Genomic DNA, 7,144 nt, shown 5'->3' on the forward strand with positions numbered 1-7,144 from the left:
AGCCTGGCCTATTTTGCCTGAAGACATGCCCTAGGAATTGGTTGAACAGTCCAGAGTTGAGGTTTCTAAGGAAAACACCTACTTAACAATTCTGCAAGCTACTTTATATTTAGACGGTTTTAATTATCAATTAAGGATAATAGCACTGCCACTTCTTTAATTAAAGTCATTTTCTTGTGATAATCTTTCGTATTTTACCATTTCTTTTGGGTGTAGAAAAGAAATACCTGTTCTCTATCTGGAAAAATAAAAGAACCTCAATTACCTCCCCACCCCAAGGAAGCAACAGAGGAGGAATTAATCTAACTTTAATTCTCCACTTCACTTTGATCCTATTAATAAAATGTATCATTTTGATATTATCATTGACTCATCATCAATAGAGTATATGCTTTGAATTGTTTGTCTTCCTTTTTCAAGAGGTGTTGTGGCTTAGAGTCATAACAGCTGGCCTTGGAGCCAGAAAGACCTGGGCTCAAGACTCATTTCTTTTTTTGTTGTTATTGTTGTTGTCAAATGTTAATTTATTGCAATAGTCTCCTTTGTAGCTTTTAATTTGCTGGGCATTCCACAGCACCACTATTGATGTCATCAATGACATCATGAGGATGCCTGCCATCAATGTTGCAGCCCACGGACTGGGCTGTTCCAAGTATCTCTTTAATGGTTCCAGAAAGATCTCTTGGCAAGGATCAGTGCCTCATCTGTCAAGCAATGTCGACAATCTCATCAAGAGCAATGTTCCCTTTGTGTTTAACATTTTTCTGTTTCTTTCTGTCCTGAGGAGGTTCCTTTAGGGCTTTGATGATCAAGGCTGAGGCAAAAGGCACAACCTCAATCTGGGCCTGTCTATTCTGAATGGTAAGTTTCACTGTGATCCTTAGCCCTTTCCAGTCACCAGTTGCCTTGGCAATGTCATCACCAACCTTTTTGGGAGACAAACTCAAGGGACCAATTTTGGGGGCCAGAGCTGATCTGGCACCAACTTCACCATGAGTGCACCTTAAAAACACAACTTTAATTTCATTAGGGTCAAACTTGGGAGGCATGGAGGCAACGAAGGTGGAGGCTTGGCCTGGATGCTGAGAGGTGGCTGCCGGTGTCGGATGAACCAGGATTCGGGATGACCGAAAGAAGTTGTACCTTCACACCATGAGCTGGAAACCAAAAGCTCAAGGCTTATTTCTGACACATATGGTCAAGTCATTTAACCCTTTCATTACTCTAGGCAACTGTTTGTGAACATTCTGAAACTATCACTTACAGAGAAAGTGCCAATCTGCTTTGAGGAATCCCTCATCTGGGAGTTCTCTATATCAACACATAAACAGGTGTCCAGTTTCTTTTTTTGTTCCTATCCTCATCTTCTTCAGTAGGAGGGATGGATTAACACCAAATAATTCACATTCTCATGCCCTGTCCCTCTGAACATCTGGGACGCCCCTGAGTTAAACAGCTGGCCAGGGTGAGCTATGCAGATTTTTGTTTGGGGGGAAGAAGAGGTTTTACCTGTACAAAGGTAACATCCCACTGGGGCTTAAACCTTCAACCTTGGCTGAGCAAGTGAGACAACTGACCCTTATTAATGGAGCTTGAAACTTAGCTTAAAGACTGTAACTCTAATTTGCCTCTTGGTAAAATTCTCACTATTCTTGGTTCAACAGATAATTATATAGCAGCATGAGGATAGTTTGAATGCCTTTATGTGTTTGGACATGGAAATGAGAAGGAAACTTGTCCCGTTGCTCAGGCCAGTTGTCTGCTGAACACAAAACTGTGTCAATGTGGGCCATGTAGCCAGCAAAGGAGGGAGGCTGAAGATGTGACAGGGCCACATTTCTAACTGTGATTGACTGTACCTCACCTCAACCTTAGGGGATGTTCTGAACAAATCCTCTTTTCACTGCTTCAGTAAAAAGCAAATCCACTTTTTTTTTTAGCCTGCATGTTGTATTTGCAGCTGCTTTCTCTTCATTATTTTTCCCTTTATCCAGACAGGGTGTTGCTCAACCTATCAATCAATAAGCATTTATTTATTAAACTTCTACTGTATGCTGGCCCTATACTATATCTCTGGTATAAAAAGAGACAAAAGTGAAATAGTCTCTGATAATATTCTACCAGGGGGAGACAACATGTACAAATATAATTTTTAAAATGATACAAAATTTTTCTTTAAAACAAAAGGCAATTTGCGGGAAGAAGATAGTAATCCTTGGAAAAGTGGGGCATCAGAAAGGGCCTCATATAGGAAATGGGTTTGAACTAAGTTTTAAAGGAAATCTGGGGTTCAAAGAGGCAGAGAGGAGAAGTGAGTGCATTCTAGGCAAGGTAGACAGCTTGTGCAAAGGTACAGAGGTGGACTATGACATGTTCTGTATGAAAAACAGCAAGAAGGTCAGTTTGGCTTGATTATAGAATGTATGAATGGGAGTACTACACAATGGATCTATAAAGGAATGTTGGAGTTGGGTTGTGAAGGGCTTTAAATGACAAAGGAGTTTGTATTTAATCCTAGAGGAAATAGGGTGCTATGAGAGTCTATTGAGCTGGCATGAGAAATGGTCGCTTTGTTAATTGTGTGGAGGATGCATTGGAGAAAAGAGAAACTTGAATCAGAGAGACCAATTAGGAAGCTATTGCAGTAATCCACTAAGAGGGGATGAGGGTCTGAACTAGAGTAGTGGGCATGAGATTGTAGAGAAAGATTCCCTCGAAAAGATAGGAGGAAAAGACTCAGGGAGGAGATGGGAAAACAGGTTGCTATCCTTACACTCATTTGTATCCAAACCTCTTCTTCCCTGTTCTTCTGTCAGTGTCTAAGGAAATCTAGCTGGGGTGCCCCCAAACAGAAAACCACACAACAGTACTCACTTGAAGTTCCATTTCCCACCTTCTTTTTATGCTCAACTGAAGGACTATATATATTAAATATGTATGTCTTCATGTCCATTAATGGTGAAATGGGTAAACAAATTATGTTATATAAATATAAAGGTGAATAATTATAATTGTTCTTTAAGAGATGATGAAGGAGAAACCTTGGAGTACTTGTATAAATTAATTCAAGGTGAAGTGAGCAGAACCAGAGCAGTTCATGTAATAACAACACTGTAAATTCAAACAATTTTGAAAAAATGAAGAATTCTGATTAGGGACCAACTATGACTCCATAGCCCTGAGGCCAAAGTATATTATTCATCTCCTGACAGATGGGTGATGAATTTAGGGTAAATAATGAGATAATGGGGGTGGGAGGCTTGACAATATGGGGATTTGACTATGCATATTTGTTACAAGGATTGTACTTATGAACATGTTGTCTCCCCCAAGACAATGTAAGCTTTTTGAGAGCAGAGATGGCTTCATTTGTCTTTGTTTCTCCCATGCCTAGTACAATGTCTGGCAAATAGTAGATGCCTAAAAATGCTTGTTGACTAATTGGTGGGAAGAGGATACTTCTATGGAGCATCAGATAACAGTAAACTGAGTTAGTAATTGAGTTGATAAACTAAAGCAATTGATAAACTGCTTGTGCTGTATTTAGCTGTTCTTTCCCTACAGTTGAAGATGGTTTAACTGTGTTCCTACTCTCGTCACAAAGTCAGACCAGATTGCTGGTTCTTATACTGTTTTTCCTTTTAGTCCTTGTCTTACAATTCAGCCTCTGTATTTGAAGTTCCTTTTGCTTATGAATATTCCTTCTCCTACTCTGTCCTCCCTCTTATAACTTCTCTGCTCTCCCTGGCCCTATTTATTTCCTAATTGAATTTAATGTACTCCTACATGAAATTCTTATGAATGGTTCTGCCTCCTTTTTCCAGTTCAGATAAGAGATGATCACTCTCAAACCTGCCTCCATGTTTGTTTACTATTCTCTGCTATACCTTAATTATGAAAATGATGAAGTTTCTCTCCCTTCTGCACTATTTCTTTCTTGGTATCTTCTCCCCCCTCCCCACAGACTTTTTCTTTCTTTCCTTAAAACCCAACAAAACTGAACAAAATCATACTTAAAAACTTCATTTGTCTTTCAATTCAGACAATAGCTACAATAATGTAAAGGAAACAAATTTAAAAGACTTAAGAAATCCAATCATTGCAAGAACCAGCCATGATTGAAGAAGATTAATGAGGAAGCAACTTCCCACCTCTTGAAAAGGGGATGGTGGACTAGAGATGCAGAATGAGATTCATTTTCAGACATTGCCAATGTGTAAATTTGTTTTGTTTGACTAGACTTATTATAAGGGAGGGCTTCTATTTGTAGAAGCGGGGGGAGTTTGGGGGCAGGATAGTTGGTGGCAAGTGATAGTGAGGAAACAAAAGAAGAAAAGAAAGAAATGAATCACAATGAAAACATGAAAGAATACCAGAAGAGAGTAGAAGAAGCACATAAGGGGCCATAGGGCAGAGCAGTTTTGTTATTATTGTGTTAAATTGATTCTGCAGTTAAAAAAATCTGCATATAAGTTCAGAGTTTCATATATAATCTCATAGGATTGTATAAGAAACATATATTATGAATATATTTTATCTATATTGAAATGTTTATGTTTATTGATATTTGAATTCATAATAAAATTAAAATTTAAATTTTTAAAAATCTAATTCCAGTGATTTAAATAAACAAAGGGCCTTGGTTTTATAACCAAATAAATGCTGGAAACATATTTTTAATATCTCCTCCTGTTAGGGTTTTAGAAGTGTTAGGTTGTAGATCTAGTCACAAAAGAAGCATATGTCCTTCTGGTGTCTTGAAATACTCTTGTCAGTGTGGAGGTTTCCCCATTTGTGTTTAGTTTGTTAAATAGAATTGCACCCCAGCCCCAAGAATCCTTTTAGTTGTTCAGTTTATGGAAATCATTTCTTTTCATTTTCCAAGCTCTTATGAACTGTGACCTGCCATGTGGCATTTCTATCACTCCTCATCTTTCCCTCCCTCATCCTCTTTAGTGTTAAAATCTTGCTGAGACTTTTCACATATTTGCTTTTGATGATTTATACTGAAATTGTATTTTCTTTTCCATCACTCTGTCCCAAGGGTGTTGGTATGTGTCTGATGAGGATGAGAAAGGGTGTTTCATTAATAAAATTATTATGATTCTTGACAGTGACAGATGGTTTGCAGTTAAATGATGATTTGGGAGACATTTGAAAAAGTAATTTATATAAAAATCAGTTTCCACAGGTTTTTTGTTTATCCCATATAGTTATTTCAGAAACGGCTATTTTTAAAATTATGAGTTCTACATAAAGCACTTTGAGAATATAATAAAATGCCTCCCTTCATCCTGAAAATTGTCTGTCAGTAAATATATAACATGTGATCTGATTTCCATCAATTAAACTTTCATTAGTCTAGACAGACAATACAGTAAAAAAACAAAACAAAAAACATTTACTAATCTCAAAGGATTTAGAAGCTGAAAGGATAACCTAAGTGATCCTTGTTCTAATCATGGTACCTTTGCATTTGTATTTGAGGGTGGGTGGTGGGGTGGGTCATGACAGCAACAGAACTCATATACTACTCAGTTCTTCCCCTCAGTTGTGAGGAGTGTATATATTCCCAATGCTACTGAACTTAAGTTCAGGGGAAATTGCTCTTGGGGAGGGGTACCTTGTATGATGGCTGGCATTAAACATTCTCCAGGCTACAAGTCATATTCCAAATCAAGCAATCCCTACCAGAAGCATATCATGTCTTTGACCAATTGCAGTGATTACCTTGCACCTTCACTTAGGAGTTCCTAAGTGTGGAGTATGGGCAAAGAATCAGACAGGCAGTATGTATGTGTCTGGGGGTGGGGGAAAAGGAAAGTAGTTACTAAATAGGGCTTAAAAGACCTCATGTTTATACAATCAGCTTATAACCTCTGCCCACAGGCAATCAGGTAAACTTATATTGTCCATCTAGGTGGAAAGCATACTGATTTTGCAATCAGAGGATCTGTGTTTGAACCCCAGTTTGGCTATTTACTAACTGTAGGATCTTGGACAAATCACTTAAACTCTATGGACCACAATTTCATCATTTGCAAAATGAGGTGATGGAACTAGATGGTCTCTAAGACCTCTCCCATCTTTAAATCTTTGGTCTTACGATTCACATTCTCCAAATCTGAATGTTGACTTTTGTGAATTCTTTTCTGTGCCTGGTGCTAGATGAAGAGGGTGAAGAATGATAGAATTATTGAGATGGAAGACATCTTATAGGTCATCTAGTCCAAGTCCATCATTTTACTGATAAGATTATGAGACTTCCTTATGGCCATATAACTAGCAGATCCAAGACTATGGATTTGTGCCTACTAGTCTTTTTCACTACACTTTAGGCATTTTGAATTTGAACTGATGGTGGGATGCTCAATAAGAAATATCCAGCAGATAGCTTAAGTTGAAGTCTCAGGATTAAATGAACTCCTTAAGGAAGATTATATAGAAGAAATGGATTTTTCACCACCTAAATTCCAGGTGGAATGCAAAATTTCTCATACTCTCATTCTGAAGTTAATGAAATTAAGAAAGAACAGGATAATATATCTCTCTGCCATTAAATATTCACTGGGCAAATACTAATCTGAAAGCAAATTGAAATTCTTTGTGTGACATATTCATCGAATAATAGACTTTAGATTCTATTAGAAATACCAGAATTCCCTATTGGCTAGTTAACTGCATAAAATATGGAAACCTGGAGTTAAACTAAAAGATTTGTAATAATTAATAGAGTGCATGATTATGTGACTTGGAAAGAGCTGGCTTCATCATAAACTACTAATATAGCAAAAGTCCTTCCTGTCTCAATAAACAACTGATGTGTAAGTGGAAAGATTTCCCCCTGATTTTATGAAAAATTATCTGATTTGAAGTGATTATTATGTAAGGGGACTAAGTATCATCTGGTGAAGCAAGCCAGCTAATGCTTCAGTGAAGCCTGTGCAATTTATTGAAAAAAGTATTAGTTCTAAGACAGTCCTGGTTTTGAGTTTGACTTTTGTTACACTATGAGCATGAGCAAGTTATTAACCTCTACAAACCTGAATTTCCAAATTTGTAAAATGAGGATAATGATAATTGCAGCATTTATGTATAGAACTCACATGAGGATCAAATTAAATAATGTGTTTAAGGTTCTTTG

The 7,144-nt window shown here is 37.4% G+C and overlaps 1 pseudogene; it reads right to left on the reverse strand.

Moving 5' to 3' along the window:
* Window positions 1-513: 513 nt before the first annotated feature.
* On the reverse strand, window positions 514-1,049 carry LOC114048181 (annotated as a pseudogene).
* Window positions 1,050-7,144: the final 6,095 nt, after the last annotated feature.

Source organism: Vombatus ursinus, unplaced genomic scaffold (assembly GCF_900497805.2).
Source record: "Vombatus ursinus unplaced genomic scaffold, bare-nosed wombat genome assembly UNPS02014791.1, whole genome shotgun sequence".
NCBI lineage: Eukaryota > Metazoa > Chordata > Mammalia > Diprotodontia > Vombatidae > Vombatus > Vombatus ursinus.